Genomic DNA, 21,828 nt, shown 5'->3' with positions numbered 1-21,828 from the left:
CTTTAACCTGAAGCGGGACAGACGGACGGACGAACGAATGGACGCACAGACCGAAAAACATAATGCCCCTCTACTATCGTAGGTGGGGCATAAAAATAATATTTCCAAAGTTTTATATTTCAAGGCTATCTTTCACCTAGCGGTCATGGCTTTTAAAACAATTGCATACATGATTTTAGAGAAGACAGGAGCACAAAATCATTTGAGTTCATGTTAACAGCCAATACAGACGTTTTGAATAGCAAAAAAATATCTTCTCATTGGAGGTGGCAAGTGAACCTGATTTCGTCAAATGTTGTTCATCACAGTTCAGAGACCATGAATGTTTTTCGTAAAGTGGATAAATCCTTGCAACACGTCCTCCTTAATTAACACGTTCGTACTTTCAACCAAAATAGAAGGCGCGTAATTTTTATGGTTGACGCAGAGGCAAACATGATAATAGTAAATTTATGTTCTAAAATTTAACACAGAGTACACGTGGCGTTAACGTTTGCGTCCGTTTATATATGTTGATGTTTGGTCTGCACCCAATTGAAGTTTTTGTTTACAATTTGTAAACCTCTTACAGTCGCCATTTGCCCTAAGAGAATGAAAGCATTTATTTGAAGTTATTGCATAAAATTATGTAACTTTTATACATATTAGAAAAGAATTATTAAGAAATTTAGACTTTTTAATATCATAATTATTATTTAGATTGATAATTATACAATAAAAAATTCACGATATTGACCAATAACTATTACCTGTATTGTTAAAACTCAAAACTAAAAATCTCAACCAGTCTCTATATTACCCTATTGCAACTATAGAAGATACTTACAAGAACATTAACCATGATTACGAATAAGAAACACTTTTATACAGTACAGTATTTAAAGATAATTAATATATATAAAGGATTTCTATTTGACATACAAAAACTACAGGGGAAAATTTAATTTACAAACGTTCCTTCATGACTTCGTGTCCGCAATGATGGTATCGCGAAGCAATCATGATAACCGATATTTGTAAACATGAGATAATCATTTCGAATGTAGGACAGAAAGTCGCAGGGCAAAAAGTCACAGACAAAAAGTCACAGGACAAAAAGTCACAGACAAAAAGTCACGGACAAAAAGTCACAAGACAAAAGGTCACGGACAAAAAGTCACAGGACAAAAAGTCACAATTCAGTTTTGAGATTATTTTTTTTTAATAAGAAAACGCTTATTTTTTAGAATTTTTTTTTTGTATTTTTCTTGAACTTTTATATAAAGCAACTTTGTAATTAAAATTTATTTAATAAATATCAATAATGATCAAATAATTGTTAAGAAATCAAAATGTCAAAGTGGCTTGGTACTTAAACGGCTTCATGGTGCCAAGAAATATATATCCTCTGCATGATTTAAATTTAATAAATTTTCATTTATCAAGGCTAATGAACAATTTCCTCAACTGTAAAATGAATATATGTAATAAAAAGAAATTATTTTAAAAATCTTTCTCTTATATATTCAAACAATTGTCAAGACATTATTTGTGACCTTTTGTCCTGTGACTTTCTGTCCGTTTACCGATCATTTCACCAGGAAGAGACACTAGTTATTGTAATATGAATATGAACCCTGTTTTGTATAAGACCTAACACATTCACAAAAACACATTACAACCTACAAGTACACATTATTCGAACTTGCAGCCAATCAGACTTTGGTATTACCTCTTTAAAAACGTATTCTGTATGAGAGTTATGAAAAGCCATATATTTCACTGTATAATCCGTGCTTCAAAGATCATCAGTTTACGGAAAATGTCTAATTATTTTCCGTGCAATCTGTAATTACTTTTCTAGTCTGCAATATGTGACATATTTACGACACCCTCATTAGAAACTTAAATACTCTTGTCACATTAATAGGTCATATAACATGCTTGAAGACAGGATATAAACTTCTCATCATTAAGTCGTCAGAATTCAGCTAAGTAATTCGTCTTTCCTACATAAATTAATTGAATTTTATAACTATTTTTTATTTTAAGATTTGCAACACGCGAGTTCAGACTTATATTTTGTGGCTACTTATTTTGGTGGTCAAAGTTAAATGCTGTAGAAGTACTGTCGCAAATGAACTTTATTCAAAACTTTGTTTCTTTTATTATGAAAAAAATGCAATCTTGTATTGAATGAGATACTTCCGAAGTAAGGTCTATTATCACCGAAGATTTTTCCTTTCGAGTCCCTCTTGTGTGTTCTTAAATTGAATGTCATAATGGAACATGTATATGCGTTAGAGAATATAAACTGACAATGAACATTTTTCTTTTTAATAAAAACCAATTATCTGACTATTGGAAATTATTGTAAACAACTAAAGCCCTTTGAAACACTAAAAACAGGTATATACTAGTGAAACAATTAAATCTTGTAAATATTTGAGGATACTAGCCAACAGACGTACCGCTAAGACAAATATACCATTTCAACACATGATTTTCAATTGATGACTGCTGAACATCCAGTGGTAAATATTAAATGCATATTAAGTATGAGAACACATTAATGATCAATTATACATTTAGTACTAAAGCATGCAGAATTAAGGACGGGGAATATAAACTGCAACTTAACAAGCGAGTATGTAAGATAATGATATACATTTTGCGTTACAATAGTTCACCTACAGAATTCAAAAAAGTTGTTTCAAGAACTTTGTACCGTTCAGTGTTGAAATCTCTAAACATTAATCGTAAGTTGAACATCCCCATATGACCTGATGTGGCGGCTTATTTATACAACCAAACGAACGCTATTATTTATCATCAGATTGACTGTCGGATGGGAGAAATCCTGTCGACCATATTTTTATAACGCAGTCAAAACTTTTCCATGAGGACCCGGTGTCATACGGTTTATGCACGAAACCCATTAAGGACAAAATTTAACTGTAAATCCGATTCCCATGCACACAAGTATGTTTTTGGACTTGCCTTGTTCAGCTAGAATGAGGCTAAACTAGACATTTTGAAAGTTCAAATAATGAGGACTCTTATAGAGAGCGTATACACCAACCAGTTTGAACAAAGCAGTTAAAACAAAAATGTGGAAATTGTGGTTTGATTCCAATATGATTACAATTCAATAGAGATCATATGACGAATATGTTAACAACTACAGGGCATTGTTTGGTGCTGTTAAAACTGTCATAGGATCGACAAATCTTCCTAAAGTCGTTAGTTTTAGTTCCTTTGTATATTTGTTGACAATATCCGTGAACGTGGTGAACTGATATCAACACAACATCAATCATCCAACTTCTGTATTGTAAATGCTTATCAAAGAAATTTTAAACCACCGGTTACATTTTTCAAACTGCAGGTATATTTTTGCACACTATTTTACGAACGTTCTTTATACAGAAATACTAGTAAAAGTAACGTTTCAACCGGTTACCGTATATCCCATGTCATGAAGTTGAGCTATATTATCTTTTTTGTTTGGTGCGGGCCGGGGGGGTTCCTAATATTCTTAAACCATTGTGGTGACGTCAGCCTATTCATTTACCGTGGATTCTTTTTCTAGAATCAACGCTTCCTAAATCTGCCGCTGAAATTGACTCACCAAATTATATTCAATTGTTTCCTTTGTGTGCCTAATTTCATTAAGTTTGAATTGGCTAATTTACTGATTTCTGTTCACTTATGGAATTAATTTAAAAACTTACCTTTAATTTTTGTAATTTTTATATGCCTTCACTGGGAATCGAACCCTTCCTCGAAATCTGTTATGTGTGACTGACATCAACACATCGACGAAACCTCTCGGCTACCAATGGGTTACAGTATAGATGTCTATTTTATATATTTGAATGAACATCTGATATACATCGGTTCATCGGACACACAGGGCTTGTACCTTTATATAGACACAATAGGCAGTCGTATAATATGAGTTGGTAGCCGCGAGGTTAGCATGGTTAAAATCAATGAGTTAAAGATATGGATTTGTCGGTTTAGGTTCGAATCCCTGTATTCTCTCTGATGTTCCAATTCGTAAGTTATCCTGGTTTTTTTTCTAATTTTGCATGTTAAAGTGGATATTTTTGTAATAATAGCGAGTTTTACCGGTTGTTTTTTTTTTATTAATATTGGCTATTTCACATGTTTGAAACAAAAATGATTACATTCTATTTGTCAATTTTTGTTTTATAAATATAGTATGATTTCATCTGTTTTACTACATAATTTTACACAGGTTTGTTCGCAAATTCCTATGCGAGAAAATCGTGATGTGCCTAGAGTGCTAGAAAAATTTCGATAACATACTTATTATATATACTTTATATATGCTTTTTGGTCGGGTTGTCTCTTTGACACGTTTCCCATTTCCATTTTCAATTTTATTAGAAATAATTTCGAATATGTCTTATTTTGTATAAACAGATAATATTCATATGCCTGGTAATATAAAGATCTTTAAAGGTAGAAGTGTTATATTTGTATTTTGTTCACCAGTTAATTGTGATCTGAGAATTATCAATGCATCGTTTTGGACACGATAACATGGTTATTTAAACTCACTTACAATACCTTCTAATTAAGAAAAGGCTTTAATTTTGAAAAGAAATTAACACAATAGTTTAAGTTATAGATACAATGGATAAGCGTAGATTCATGAAAAACAAACCATTCGCCCTCCGGGCTCATGGTTTCTTTTTCAAGAATCCACGCTTATCCATTATATCTATATAACATATTACTCCTTAATTATTAAAGCATTTTCACACCCTGGCAGAAAATGTCTAGAGTGTTATTTTCATTTTGAAACACACCATAGCCACATTACGTAGCTGATGTCTTCTAACTTTCATATTCGATGTTAACTTGACCTCCTGGATCGCAAACCTTTCTACGAGCAAAGCTAAGCTACATCAGTGACGCCAAGGTCTTCTTTGAAAATTCATGCATAATTTAATCAAAAGCATTGAGATGTTTTCATTAATTTTGCAAATGATAGTTGTATTAATGGATATTTTAAATTACGATATATATTAGAATTAATTGTTTATTCCATTTTTAGCACCTCATTTAGAGGTGCGGGTCTTGTTTTCTTTACTATAAATATAGGAACGATAAAGTGATATTAACTTCTTAACCATAAATCTAGAAACGATCAAGTAATATCGTTTCTATTGTTAATGGTTGAACAAGTTCTTTGTAAATACATGTATGTACAAAAGTGGATGATGTGTGTTGTGTTTATATCCGTGTACCACGAGCACAGTGGTTGCCAATTTTGATGTAAGCTGTTACTTTGTTTTTGTCATGATTTACATAAAACTTTTATTTTAAATTCCAGTCCGTAAAGTATACAAAGGGACAACAACTAAGGTCGCATCTCACTTGGACAGAATTGCCTCCTTGGTCTTGTAGCGGACTGGCCAAAGCTACAATCCGTGGTTCGATGATCCACAGTTAGTTCAAAATAAATTCTGCAAAGAGTGAAACTGGGAGAGGTGATATATAGTCTTGAGGATTAATTTATGAACTAGAACGTTAAAAATTCGGTTCAACATATAGCTTTAGTACAAAAGGAAGAAATATATACAGAAAACTAAAGATTGAGCAATAAACGAACCCCAATAAAAATGAAGGTTAACTCTAGATCCGGAGACTTCCGCCTTTTTTATAACAGCACAATATTTAGATTAATTTTACTTGTTATGTAAACACTATCTGCTGGACGTTCAAAACACATTCATCCAGTCGCTAAACAAATACACTCGTAAGTGGCAGTTCAATTTAATTCAAGACTTGCGTTAATGTACATAACATTCTTGCACGAGACTTGATTAGAAAGGGTCGAATTAGAATGTTGTATTGAAATGATTACTCTACATCGATAGAAAGCATTTCTATCCTTGCAAATATGCTAATTTCAATTTAGCTTCAAAGAAATTCCATATTCAATAGTCCATTCCTCTTCATATTATATATATTAAAATGTTTTTTGTTTGTTTCCTTTAATATTGAATATTTGATAAAGTGGTACAAATTGCAAAATTTCATCAAAGTGGTTCTTTTATTCCTATAAATTGCAGGTCTTAAAAGACGGAATTTCATACAAAGTATTTTGAATAGTTTTTAAGTGCTTGATCGACACGAGGGAATTTCGTTAAAATCCTCACTTTGAGATTGTAATATAAAATAGTTTGGTCATTCACCCTATATTAATCAGTCAATAGCAACAGTCAAGGTTAATTAAATAAAGTGAAAGAATGATATGAATTTTAAGTGGCTGGATCAGATCTATTAAATTGTAAAGGTCCGATTCTCTATGCAACAGCCAACTTTCTGTGACTATAGATAACGATGAGTAAAGCTGAAACAAATAAAATTGATTTCAACAACAAGCTGAAATGACATATGCTATTCTTAAAATTCTCCAAATGTCTGAGAATGTTTTTAATTAAGCTGCTTTTTTGAGTTTTTTATATTCTTAAAAGCCAAATCATATTAAAACAAAGTAGTTGGGATGTCACAACCCGCCTTTGAATACTTTTACAAGAATAATATATCAATTTTTTTCAAACTTCTTACTTTGAGAGTATCATCGAGTAAGCTAGCTATTTTAAGAATAAAATATCTACAGGGGTGACTTATTTTTCATTGCAAATCTTTTTCAATGACATATCTTATTAGATTTCTCGAGGATATTAAAAACATAAGTAGAGTTGAAGCACCAAGGTCTTATGATTGCACATTCTTCTAGCATCTTTTAATGTTGTTTTCCCTTACCAAAATAATGGAGACGATGATAAGAGATAACTTTATTTTATAATTATACATGTAAAAGTAACAAATGTAATATATAAGAGTAACATAAACTTGTAACCCCAGTCATAGTGAAGTCTTCTACTGAAACCAGTTGCCATACATGTAGTTGAATGACCAATACTCCTAGTTTTTTAAGTTTAACAGGACATAGCATTTACGAGTTGGCTTCCACAAGAAAAAAGGGATGGGTATATGAACAAAAGTGTTTGCAGTTGATACATTATTATTTACACAGTGCGCTAGTGACATGATACGATATATACAGAGTCAGTAAATTCCACATGGGGCGATGGCGAGCAAATATGAAACCCCATATGGGATTCACTGACCCCATATTTACCGTATTAAGACGGCGTGCACAAAGTTGAAGGCAACTGTAACAGGTGCTTTTAAAAGTAGTTTTATACAACCGTGTTTAACATATCGTTTAAATAGGAAGTTTTTTTTATGATAAAATGATGAATGCTAGCCATTAAAATCCACATTACTAATAAGGTTATCAAAATTAAATCTATAAAGTATGAAACGAACATTGAGAAAACGGCAAAAATATGTGAAACTTGTAACATTAAATAAGCATAAAATAGAGTTTTTGACCTAAAATCTATACAAATTAAACATATTTTCCCGCATTTTCGTATAATAGAATTTTTCGGATTCGGACTATGACGTCATACGAAATTCACCGCAAAAAAAAATTAAAAAAACGGCTATGGTGGATGAGTTTGGAATGTAGTTCGTTATGTGTAAGAAGTAGTAATTTGGAAGGATTAATATTCAAAAATGGAAGAATCGGTAAGAAAAAATATTTAATTGTTATTTTTTTATTTCAAAATAACTTGATGTTCCAAATGTGCATAACAAGAGGTTTAAAAAAATCTGCAAAATATGAATGATTCGATAGTCCAGGATGAACACCTGAATTTTTTTAATGTCCAGCTATTATGTTACAATTTAAAGAAATGACGTTTTAACACTATTTTCTGAATAAGGTCCACGATATAGTCGCTTATTATTTCCAATACACTGCTCTTAGCATATATTTATTTATATTTCCCGAATGTTCATATGCTGCACTTTGTTGTTTAAAAAAAAGAAATATGTTGAACGTTTACTTTTAAAGCTATGTGATAAATTAGGTGTCCAGTGTTTTTGTTACGCGTTTGTTTTTTGTGGGGAAAAATGCCGACGTCGTAAATGATTGAAGTAATTTGAAGACGTTACGTTTGTGGACTCAGCTTTATGCACGCCGTCTAAGTCACTAGAACGCTGTGTAACGAATTTATCTTACCGACTATCTTAATATGGGAAATTTAGACGGTAGTTGTGAAACTTGATATTACAATTTTATATATAACAACCTTGAACAGAACATTCAATTCTTTACAGTGACATGTGTTTGTCTACTATAATTATGACTTTTAACACAGACTGCATGTTACATTGAAAACAAATGTTACACCGTTTTTTTCAAAGGAACGTAACTCTACTACTAAAATAAACCACGACCACTGACCATGTATTCAAAATAAAACACACCCACTGACCTAATATTTAATACACAAGGATCCAACTTGTTCGCTCTAAACAATGTTATTTCTAGAAGTGTGAAGGAGGTAAGATATATTGGTATCCTTTATGTTTTAATTTGTAATTGCTCCGACTTAAATAAAGAGGGAGCTATTTATACTGTAAATGTATGATGTCTCTGTTCTGGTCCCTGGGTCAGATTTGTCATACTTAATTAAACGATAAATTGTTGAAATTAGATAACATGTTTTCACGTGTAGAGAAATAACACCAATGACTAGTGCATGATTGTATTACATCTTCCTTATTGGTCAATGATCTTGCGGGGTCAGTACACGTGCACGTGTATGTGCTCTGTGCTTCCTTTTGTCATCAACTTTTGACTTGTTAACTTGTAATTCTTATCAAACAATTTGTGAAAAATTTATTTTTTATGGATGAATTTGGACTTGAGTGATTTCTTTTTTGCATTTTAAGGTAAAAGCGAATCATATATTTGTGTTTTAACTATTTTATGTTTACATTATGGACAAATGTGCAGTTGCTTTTTGACCATTTTTTCATTCGTATAGATTAAATAGATTGCCAACGTAGATACAAGTATCTTGTCTTAGGGAGGGATAAGTCCTACTTTGTAAAAAAATCACTCTGATTCAAACAAAAAATTATCTGAAACTGACATTATCAAGTTAAGATGCTTGATTTCTTGATTGACAACATATTTGTTACGTTTAGAGGACGTGTTTTTCAACAAACGTTCCTTTATTCTTATGAGGCTAACTTCATACAGGAACTTCTTAGGAAGAAAGGAAAGAAGTTAGCAGTATCCTTTAACTTAACTTCCTGCTATATAGATGATGTTCTCTCACTAAATAATTCAAAATTTTGTGACTATTTTGAATGCATCTATCCCATCGAACTAGAGATAAAGGATACAACAGATACAGTTAAGTCTGCCTCATATCTTGACTTACATTCAGAAATTGACAATGAGGGTCGGTTGAAAACAAAACTTTACGACAAAAGAAATGATTTCAGCTTTCCAATTATGAACTTTCCATTTCTATGTAGCAAAAAGTAAAATCACAAAAATACTGATCCTGAGGAAAATTCGAAACGGAGAGTCCCTTATCAAATGGCAAAATCAAAAGCTCAAACACATCAACAGAATGGATAACAACTGTCATATTCCTGAATTGGAACAGACATTTTATTATGAAAAAAATGGTGGATTAAACCTGGTTTTATAGCATGCTAAACCTCTCACTTGTATGACAGTCGAATAAAGTTCCATTATATTGGCAACGATGTGTGAACAAAACAAACAGACATAATAGGTAAAACTGTCAAAATAAGGGTACACAGTCAACATTGTGTTATAATCTTAATCACTATAAAAAACAAACAAATATGTAACAAAGAAACACAAAAGGGCATATAGACAAAGCACATAAGCAAAAATGAAAGACAAAAAAAACCAAAATTTTACCATAGCACAATAACACAATGACGGGATGTACAAGTACCGAGTCACCTCAAATGGATATCACACAAAAATACACTAAACTGTAAAAGTGATATTCAAAAAGACAAATAAAAGAATACTATAACATGTTATTAAGATGATAGATAATCAACGTCAGTACCCAGAATCTATACTTCAAGACCATCTTATATTATTTGTGAAGTTGATACGGAATATTTATCAACAAAGTCTTGGTATCTTCCGATAAAATTTTTTTTAGAAAAAGGACATTGCCACAGCGCCTGCATACGGAGTAAATGTCTCCAAATTGATACGATATTCCAGGGCTTGTATTTCCTATCAAGATTTCCTTGATAGAGGGTTGCTGCTCACAAGGAAGCTATTAAACCAAGAGTTCCAGATGGTGAAGTTGAAATCATCCCTTCGTAAATTTTACGGACGCCATCACGAGTTGGTTGACCGTTATGGAATATCCGTTTCACAGATGATAGCTGAAATGTTCCTAATGTCGTAACTACAATCCCGTTCCCATTTCACGAATGTGGCCTACCGAATTAGACTATTTACCGGGTTTGTACTAACATGAGCAACACGACGGGTGCCACATGTGGAGCAGGATCTGTTTACCCTTCCGGAGCACCTGAGATCAACCCCAGTTTTTGGTGGGGTTCGTAGTTTTCTATGTTGTGTTTTGTGTACTATTGTTTGTCTGTTTGTCTTTTTCTGTTTTAGCCATAGCGTTGTCAGTTTTTTTTCGATTTATGAGTTTGAATGTCCCTCTGGTATCTTTTGCCCCTCTTTACACGATTTTATTTTATGCAATACACGTCACAGTTGGTCAAATTTGTCTCTTTGTGAAAGAGATATTGGGGTAAAATATATCTTGTTTTGGTGGTAGCACTGTGAGAAAAATGTACTTATTTACCATGCTTATGGAAAATGATAACTTATGATAAACCGGATGCTGTAGTTTTACAAGTTGGGTGATGATATTAAGCATAAGAGAGCTGACCCGAAGAAGTTAGCACGATTTATCATTTCATTATTTTGCAAAATTCATCTTGATGGTAGTATTCAACATTTCCAAGCAGGCAATACAGAGTTTAAACAACGTTGAACTGACGTTGAATGAACTATTAGTTTTGAAATTTGAGAAGTCATTGAAAGGTAATGTTTCAATGAGATACCATTATTTTCCACGTTTTTTCAACGTTGATTTTTTATTGAATGTACGTTTTAACTTAACATTAAAACAACCTCACAATTCAGCATTGAAATAACCCTGTTTCGTAATGTTTATGTTTGAAATAGACATTTCAAAGGTTGTTTTTGGTCCATGTCTGTCATATTTGTTTTTCGTTTTAAATCAGGCGATTGGTTTTCTAGTTTGAATTATTTAACATTGTTCATACCGGGGCCTACCTAGCCTAATATACGCTATTTGTTTTGTGCATTGTTGAAGGCTATACGATGCCCTATTGTTGTCTCATTGGCAATCATTGAGGATTCAGTGATGTCCAATATCTTTAAATTCCAAGTGGGAATATTATCGACCAGCTTTTTGACGGTTTTGCAGCTAATCGACCAAATTATTAAAATAAACATGTTAATGCAGTCATTGAAATAGAACTTGGATCAATTATCTTGCTGTGATCCCATACTGAATCATTAATAGCATAAGACGTTGTACATTTAAATGCAAAAGGTATCCTAAAAATAATGTGGGTCAAACGTATAAGATCCGCCTAAGGCATCTGTATGAGACATGGTTTATTTAATTACAAATGCCCAAATTTATTGGCATACCCTTGTTAAAAATAAATGTTTAAGACCTATTGCATATATATTTATAGAATAATATTAACATACATGATAGAATGAAAAGTTACATACTTATACATGATATTATTAAACTATTCCTTACATTTAAACGCTCTAGTATGAAAGAGGTAGACAGTTATATATAATTAAATAACAAGGCTAAGCTATTGTTTATTGTGTTACAAACCAATTTGCCGTACTTGTTTTGGGTAAGGTGGACGATATTTTAATCGGTGCAAATGGCGTGGTTGCTTGTACTTGTGACCTCTGTGTATTTGATTTTGCAAATATGTTTTAATGTAGTGTTTATTGTTTTATTCTATGTCATGAAACTCGTGCTACTTTGGTTAATATCGTCAAGGTGATTGGTTTGGAACAAATAATTTTCTAGGTAAGCCTATTCGCTATAATTACCAGTATTTTAATGTATGCATGTGTACCTTGTTTGCTTTATGTAAACGGTATAAAAAGGATATGTCTCTAACATGTATCGCAACCCAATGCTTGTTCATTACAAACAAATTTGCCTGTCCTTGCCTGTTTGGGTAAGGTGGACGATACTTTAATTGTTGCAGAAGGCGTGGTTGCTTGTAGTCTTGACCTCTCTATATTATTTTTGCAGAGGGCGTGGTTGCTTGTACTTATGTGCTCTGTGTATTTGTTTTTGGAGAGGTCGTGATAGCTTGGACTTGTGACCTCTGTGTATTTGCTTTTGCAGAGAGCTTAGTTGCTTGTAATTATGTCCTCTGTGTATTTGTTTTTGGAGAGGTCGTGAAAGCTTTGACTGTGACCTCTGAGTATTTGCTTTTGCAGAGAGCTTGGTTGTTTGCACTAATGCCCTCTGTGTATTTGTTTTTGCAGAGGGCTTGGTTGCTTGTACTTATGTGCTCTGTGTATTTGTTTTTGGAGAGGTCGTGATAGCTTGGACTTGTGACCTCTGTGTATTTGCTTTTGCAGAGAGCTTAGTTGCTTGTAATTATGTCCTCTGTGTATTTGTTTTTGGAGAGGTCGTGAAAGCTTTGACTTGTGACCTCTGAGTATTTGCTTTTGCAGAGAGCTTGGTTGCTTGTACTAATGCCCTCTGTGTATTTGTTTTTGCAGAGGTCGTGGTAGCTTGGACTTATGTCCTCTGTGTTATTGTTTTTGCAAAAGTTTTGGTAGCTTGGACTTATGACCTCTGTGTATTTGCTTTTGCAAATTTATTATTACTTAGTGGGTATTGTGTTATGCTTTGTCATGACACTCATGCTACTTTGTTATTTTCGTCATGGTGATTAGTATGGAAAAAAAATATTTTGTAATTAAGCCTATTTGCTATAATTGCTAGTATTTTAAGAAATGTAGCTATTTTCACATGTTTGCCAGTTTGTTTTTATACATGTTGCTTACGTATTAGTTAAATTATTTTTAGTAGTACAAGTCATGTAGTTTTGGGTTGCGATGAACTGAATTGATAATTTTTATACCAATACTAAACATGCTAAAGCATTGTAAGATCCGATTTGAATTTTCCTTGGAGTTCGGTATTTTTGTTATTTTACTCTTTGCTTATAATTCATTGAAAATAAATTTGACATAAGTTATCAATACATTGATAATAGTTTAAAGTGCATCCACTCCATTTAATACATATATATTGATTGATTAAAAAAATAAATATATATATATATCTCATAGTATACCTTAACATGTGTTATGTTTGACGGGTGCCACATGTGGAGCAGGATCTGCTTACCCTTCCGGAGCACCTGAGATCACCCCCAGTTTTTGGTGGGGTTCGTGTTGCCTAGTCTTTAGTTTTCTATGTTGTGTCATCTGTACTATTATTTGTCTGTTTGTCTTTTTATTTTTGGCCATGGCGTTGTCAGTTGGTTTTCGATCTATGAGTTTGACTGTCCCTCTGGTATCTTTCGTCCCTCTTTTATTGTTCTAGGGTAAAATCGAGTTTGTTATATAATGACAATTTTTGTTTTTCATTATTTTACATTTGATTGTGTTTATTTCATGTTGTAACTTTGGACAAAGCGTCTACGTGTAGTATTCTTCTACGTAAGAACTTTCACCCATATCACCAATATGCGTGATATCAACAACTTACATATACTTTCATATATTATTGGTATGTCACAGTTTCGATAATACAAACATACGAATGTTGATTGGTTGCTGTTTCACTGACGTTAATTAAGGAGACATAATTAATTTTGAGATTAGAATTTTCATCTCGACGTGCGAGTCGTATCAACAATATAATCATTGACTGGCCAAAATCTACTTTGACTGTTTTATCAACACTAATTTACAAAAGGTTTCTTCGATCAGCAATTAAATACACAACTGGACCTTTGTGCAAATGTAAGTCTGAAGCACCTGTTGCACACTCTTATTTCATTACCTCTTTACAGTTGGCTCTGTCGCTAACTATACAGCACCTACTTTTTGAACAAGGGCGGCGACTTATGCAGCAGCTAATGGATGGATTTCCCGTCTCCGTTATTCAAGGATTGAAGTCAAATGTGTTTATGGAATTTATACGGATAAAAAGGACTAAGTTAGATATACACATTATTAAAACTGTCAATGTTAAAAATTTGATAGGCTACTATTGTATTGTTTTTGTTTAATCTTATGGCTGAGTTTGGTTTATTCCTGCTATTCCTACATTTGATAATTCGGTATGTAAAATGTACGAAATCCATGTAGGAATAGGAGGAATGCTTGAACGAACATGGGATTCAATCGGATTAGGTTGTAAAAACATGACGCTAATAAACTTTAGGTAGATTTAAATGAAATATCCTTTTAGTTTTCAATTCATATGCAATTGTAGTGTACTAACAGTATAAAAGGTTGCAAATTGTTAAAAGAAATACATGTTCTTGTCTATTTCTGTACTGTTATGTTATGTTTGTTTCCTCTTATATCCCTGAGAGACAATAAATAAAAAACAAAAAAACAAAAAAAATCGGCAAAGTTTATTTATTTATTTCAAAATGTTCATGAAAAATAGTATAAATAGCACTTTTATGCACTACAATAGGAATTGTAAAAATACATGAGCAAAACGAAATCAAAGTTATAGGACATTAGTCAACATAATAGGAAAAAATTATGAAAGTTAATCACAAAATTTGTCGATGTGAAACAAGAATAAAAGCAATATTCGTCAATAAAATGTACACATCAAAGATACTTTACATTAATGAATATAATATATATCTGTCAAAGTTTATCACAAAAGTAGTCTACTAGTATGTGAAACAATAATTTAAGCATTGCAGTTTGTCATCATGAAAATGTACACATTTCTGAACATAAATGAATATAATATAAAAGAGTTAATAGCAAAACTTGTGTAGTGAAGTAAGTGTGATGCAGCATCTGCGTACTATACAGGAGAAAGTTCACCATTCTGTAGTCTAGTCTTGAGTGTTGTAAATAAAGGCAACAGTAGTATACCGCTGTTCAAAAGTCATAAATCGATTGATAGAAAACAAATCCGGGTTACAAACTAAAACCGAGGGAAACACAACTATAAGAGGAAAATAACAAAATAACAGAACACAGACGTGCAACAAAAAATAAACAACAATGCAACATTCACAGAAACGAACTATTAAATAACAACTACCATATTCCTGACTTGGTACAGGACATTTTAAGAAAGAAGAGGCTATCAAGAGCCTGAATCGCTCACCTGTAATTTGTTTAAATCTTTCATCAATGATTATTTTTGCTTTTCAATATATATTAATGAATGGCTTAAAACTTCCAATGAAATGTTCTTTGTATCTGTCATATTTTCTTCAAAATCAAAGAAATGCATTTTACCCCTATGTTTCATTTTAGCCATAGTGGCTATGTTTCTTGACGTACAAGAAAATAAAATATAAAATTTATACTAGATTTTCTGAAACTCATTCAGCCCAAGTTTGGCTGAAATTGATTCAGCAGTTTCAAAGGAGAAGATTTTTTAAAGTAAGCAAACTAAATGAACAAATTGTGAAAAATTTATTTTAAAGGGCAATAACTCCTTAAGGGGACAATTGACAGTTTTGGTCATATAAACTTATTTGTAGATCTTATTTTGCTGAACATTTTTGCTGTTCACAGTTTATCTTTATCATTAATAATATTCAAGATAATAACCAAAAACTGCAAAATATCCTTAAAATAACCAATTTAGTGGCAGCAACCCAACAATGGGGAATCAAATTCAACTGAAAATTTCAGGGCTGATAGAACTTCACCTAATGAACACTTTAATCTCATGTCAGATTTGCTCTAAATGCTATGCTTTTTGAGATATAGGCCAAAAACTGCATTTTACCCCTATATATAAAAAAGAAGATGTAGTATGATTGCAAATGAGACAACTCTCCACAAGAGACCAAATGACACAGAAATTAACAACTATAGGTCACCGTACGGCCTTCAACAATGAGCAAAGCCCATACCGCACAGTCAGCTATAAAAGGCCCCGAAATGACAATGTAAAACAATTCAAACGAGAAAACTAACGGCCTAATTTATGTACAAAAAATGAACAAAAAACAAATATGTAACACATAAACAAACGACAACCACTAAATTAGAGGCTCCTGACTTGGGACAGGCACATACATACAGATAGTGGCGGGTTTGAACATGTTAGCGGGAACCCAACCCTCCCCCTAACCTGGGACAGTGGTGTAACAGTACAACATAAGAACGAACTATAAAAATTAGTTGAAAGAGGCCTAACTCATCAGATAGATAAAAATACAAATAATACAAATACAAGTGGACGTGGCCGCGTACTTGTACATCCAAACAACAAAAAGACACTAAGTACAGATCTGAGAGTACTCGCAGTTACTGGCAGATAGTACAAAGCCACTAACAGCTAATAACAAAAATCATGCATTTAAGACTAAATTATCAATCCATACACATCCAACATCCAATGGATTTAGTGTAAAGACGTCATAAACAGACAGAGTAAAACATGACCTTGTGCAATGCCAAGATACCGGTATCGACAGATTGTAGATCCATGAATGTGTATATGTATATAACAATAATATTTAGTTTGCTTTTTACTGATAACAAAATCAATATTAGTACCAATAAAAACAATATTTAATGATCTAATTACAGTGTTGAATTAGTAACCTTTTAGGATAAGTTTAGTTAAAGGATCGATAAGTTTACCAGGATCGTTTCTAAATTTCCGGGCACAGTAAACAATATTACTGTAAAAATGAGGATGTGCAATCCCGTTTGAAATAAGTTTTTCTACAGGTACAACCAAACTTCAAAACCAAATCTTTATTTCTGTGGAAAAATTTAGTAATGGTTTTAAGTAATTTGTGGTAACGAAATCCCTGGCTTAATAATTTACCAGTAATACATAGATTACGTTCGTTAAAATCAAAACTGTCTAAATATGAGAAAATAAAGGGTGGCAGGTAGGTGAAACTTACATAAATGAAGAATTAACAAATTGAAACCGATTTATATAATTCCAAGGCCGTCCGTTGGCACCAGAAGCGACGAAGCAGCGCATCTATTTTGGACGGGCAAATATCCGCTTTTTGATATGGGACGAGCTCTGACGTCCCACGGCCCCAGCTTGTTTGGCAAAACAGCCGTTGGACGTCAGAGTAATCTCGGACTAACGAAAGACATACTATTTAAATCTCAGGATGATAGTTTCTTCAAAATAACTTAGTAAAGTTGGTGGGTTTTTTTTCTGACCATGTTTTGATTTTTACTTGAATTGGCTGATCCTTACAAAGACTGGCACTTAACTTGTTGTGCCAGCCCTCTAGACAATTTGCAGTTCTTGTGCCATCTGTTGCATATCGGTTCCAGAGACTTAGATTACTTTCAACTTAGTAGCTTGTCACATAGTCTGTAAAAGCTAGTTTGGAATGTTTACATAAGCGTCGTCGATTTCTTCTAAAACATTAAACCATACATCTTCGACCGTGTCAGCTGAAAGTAATGGCAGTACAGCTGCTCTACAGACTAGTTAGTGGATACTGTCATTTTCCTTGGATGCTGTTTGTAGACCATGAGACTGAGTATTGCGCCAAATCCATTGGGTGTTATGGAAAACGCATCCTTTGATGTTGATTTGTGGGAAAAACTGAGTATGCTGAGTTTCGAATGGCTGTTTCGTAGTCTATGAATAATGTTGTTGGTTGTAGTTGGATATTCCGTTGATGGCATATGTCTTTGAGTAGAATGAGGAGTTGTGTGTCCACCAGTTGACTTTTCCCTAGTAGGAGACTTAAACTAAGGGGTACATGGTACCGTCTACTATTGCATGGAAGGTGTAGAGTTTATGGAATACAGTTGGACATGAGTAAAATGTACCATCAGCGTAAAAAGTATTTGCTGCTGCTAAATGGGGTTAAATTTTCTCTGGTACTGTATATTAAAATGCGTCCATGAGTGTTGTCATCTGAGAGTAAGAATGTTTGAGCGTTGGTGGTTTGAGTTCATTCACCTTCCAATACAACTTCTGCTGCTGAAGTTGCAGGAAGTGTTTGTGTCTTTGGTGGTAAAGGCTGGTTTTACATGACTAAGATGTTGGTACATTCTCTACTATTTGTTGTGTGGCATTATTCCATTCTGGATTACGCAAACTGGCTAATTCTTCCTCATAAATAGTTGGTATTACTGTAAGGAACAGTCTTTCATACGTCTTAGTATTTCATCAACTTGCAGCTGCATTCTATCAGACTGGTGGTTGCGGTTTAGTGATACTTTAGTGGGAAAATTATTACATGTGTTGAAGGTGTCTGGTTTAATTCCGAGAACATTGCCAGTGACATCTCTCTCTTTAATATAGTTATCAGATCGGCCAAGAAACGATATAGTTACTCTGTATCCGCTTCTCTATAATATCATTTTAGCAGATTTCTGTAGCGGACACGAGGTTACGTTATTGTAGCTTAGGTAGGTCTAGAAGCTCGACTCAAAACAGCAGATTTTATTTTTATTTGTTCACACAGAACATACGATTTATGTAAAAATTAAAAAAATTAAAATACCAAAGCAAAGGAAAATTCAAAACGGAAAGTCCCTTATGGAATGGAAAAAATCAAAAGCTCAAACACATCGAACGAAGTAATACAGCCCTATTCAGCTTTGTGTAGCTCCATTCGTTTTATTGTGTGGCAATACTAGTCTCGTTAACTATTTATTAATCAAATGTCATCCGGATGCTCAAAGTAAATGTTTTGGGAGGTATAAATAAATATAAAAGGATCTACATCTATGAAAAAAATATATTATCTGTATGTTTGTATAACAGTTTAATCAACAACCAATCATCCATTAGGCTGTGCTATAATTCACCATTCACGTGTATTGTAATGGCCTCCCTAATCAGGATAATTAATTAAAATATATTTTATTTTTTTAATTGTGTAGTTGATAACATTACTTTCAGAACCTAAACTTATGTTCAAGTCGATACCAGAAGTGTAATTCGCACAGTACATTGAAACAAAAATAGGAAAAGAACATTCTTTAAATTTCAACAAATAGTAAATACAAATAATCAAATAATTTAATATATATGTTTATACTTATATTTCAAAAAGGTACATACATACATGATTTTAGTTGATTTTAGTCTCTGGTGCATGATTTTTTATTATTAATTGTTTTGGCTTTTAACTAGCTGTCAGTAACTGCGAGTACTCTCTAATCGTACTTTCTTGTTTTTTTTACCTGTTGATACTAATTGTATTGCTTTTTTGTTATTTAATGTTATTCAGGGTTATATCTGGTCTATATACCAGCTTTGATAAGTGTGTGGTATTACTATAAATTTTCACTTCGTACTATGAACATCAAAATTATTTATTTTGTAAAAATATTTCCTTTCTCTATTGGAACTGTACACGTATACCTAACAACAAAATTATTTTCATTTACCTGTGTTTAAAGTTATTGCAAATGGCTGATATTTTTGTTCGAGCATATTGTTATTCTTTAATTGCTTAACATTTCATACCGATATAACATGTTACTTTTATTATTCTTCCCTTAGTTTATTTATTTTGTATTTACATTGTATCATAGGTCAAATTTATATGTTCAGTGTATGTTCAATGGTGTTAATATGTCGTTTGATTGAGTTAAGCTATTTCAGTTGATATTTTATAGTGTGTCTTTCTATGTTGTGATGTATCACTATTGTTTCAGAAAAAGGGTTAAGGTTTGGTACCATTAAAACGTTTAAACCCGCTGCATTTGTTTGCACCTGTCCTAAGTCGGGAATCTGATGTTCAGTAGTTGTCGTTTGTTGATGTGGTTCATAAGTGTTTCTCGTTTCTCGTTTTTTATATAGATTAGACCGTTGGTTTTCCTGTTTGAATGGTTTTACACTAGTAATTTTTGGGGCCCTTTATAGCTTACTGTTCGGTGTGAGCCAAGGCTCCGTGTCGAAGACCGTACAGTGACCTATAATGGTTTACTGTTATGAATTTTGACTTGGATGGAGAGTTGTCTCATTGGCACTCATACCACATCTTCTTATATCTTTAGTTACGTAAAGGTATGCACAATGTAAGACACCTGACATGTGTAAACAGTGAAATTCGAATTAAACGTACATCTTCACAGAACAGATTTTACTAATCAAAGTATCAAACTAGTTTACATTCCAGTGTAATACATTGAAAGCACATTTTCTTAATCCATCCGATTCAAAGTAATAGCTCTAATTCAAATGAAAATATATATATTATATCATAATGATACGTACGTTATTATTAAGTTTCGTCTGATGTGGTTACCATTAAATTTGTCTTGATTTACAAACTTGATAGTATCACGATATAAAGTTACTGCCATGTAGATTGTTAATTTTGTTGTTGCACATATTATTCATCATTAGGAGAGAGAGAAAAAGAGATGCGAAGGATACCAAAGGGACATTCAAATTCATAAGTCGAAAATAAACTGATAACGTCATGGCTAAAAAAGAAAAAGACGAACAAACAACAGTACATAAAACAACATAGAAAACCAAAGACTGAGCTAAGATAACCAAAATATTTTTACACCAGAGAAAGTATGCAAGTTGTTTTTACCAAAACGTCTAAATCAGTTGTCTCTGTGACTATAAATTATTATCCTTTCAATGAAATGTACAGTACCAGCTAGTAAATTACGTAGCAATGCATTAAAATATTCCTCTTTTGCAATTAGTTTTAAAGTCTAGAAGGTACAAGCATCTTATTAAAATCAAATATTGATTGATGAACATGTAAAAATTTGCATTAATAAAACTTTAAGTCTGCTAATATTTCAATTCCGAAGCTATTGGTGCTAATGATACACTTGTAAATAGCTATTATAATTTTGGGATATAGCTTTTTGTTAAAACTTTTATAGCATCTATTGTTTATTTGCTACACTAATGTCATATTGTACATCACTAAAATTCATCTTATATGATTGGCATCAAGGTGCTCAGAGGATTACAATAGATACAAATAGAATATTAAATAATATATATATAAATATATATATACAAGTCTAAATTGAAAAGAAAGTTGAAATCTATGATTGCGTTGGATGGATGAAAACCGCAATTTTTATACGTGTGCATGCAAAACAAATGTCTTGGTAGAGGGGTCTAAATACAGCACAAACAACATTTTCCAAAAGACCAAAATGAGTGAAAAAGTATATATTAGCAAAACGCATTTGACTAGCAGGTCGAACAACTGATGTTTTTAAATCCTGCTGACTGCCATTGGCGATTGTCAAATAAACGGATCTCAAGAAGTAACAAAATAGATCTTAGTATTAATTTATTACCAAACAGAAACAATAATCTTGCGGAAAAGATGGTATACCGCAATCATGAGGTGCAAACATTTGTACACCATATCCGGATTTCGACAATTAATGTCTCTTCGGTGATGTTAGGAATCGAAACGGTATTTGGAAGGCCATATAATTTACCTCATTTTAGGATAGACTCTTGAATTATGAGAGTGTCAAAATAGGATCATATAAACCCGAAGGCAAATATAATACAAGCCCAAACGAAAAAATATAAACAAGTCTAAATTGAAAACAACGTTCAAACCTATGATTGCGTTGGATAAAAACCGCATTTTTTATATATGTGCATGCAAAACTAATTTCTTGGT

The sequence above is a fragment of the Mytilus californianus genome, unplaced genomic scaffold, assembly GCF_021869535.1.
Source record: "Mytilus californianus isolate M0D057914Y unplaced genomic scaffold, xbMytCali1.0.p SCAF_7, whole genome shotgun sequence".
NCBI classification, from domain to species: Eukaryota; Metazoa; Mollusca; class Bivalvia; order Mytilida; family Mytilidae; genus Mytilus; species Mytilus californianus.
The sequence above is the reverse complement of the archived record's forward strand: the minus strand, read 5'-3'. Positions refer to the sequence as shown.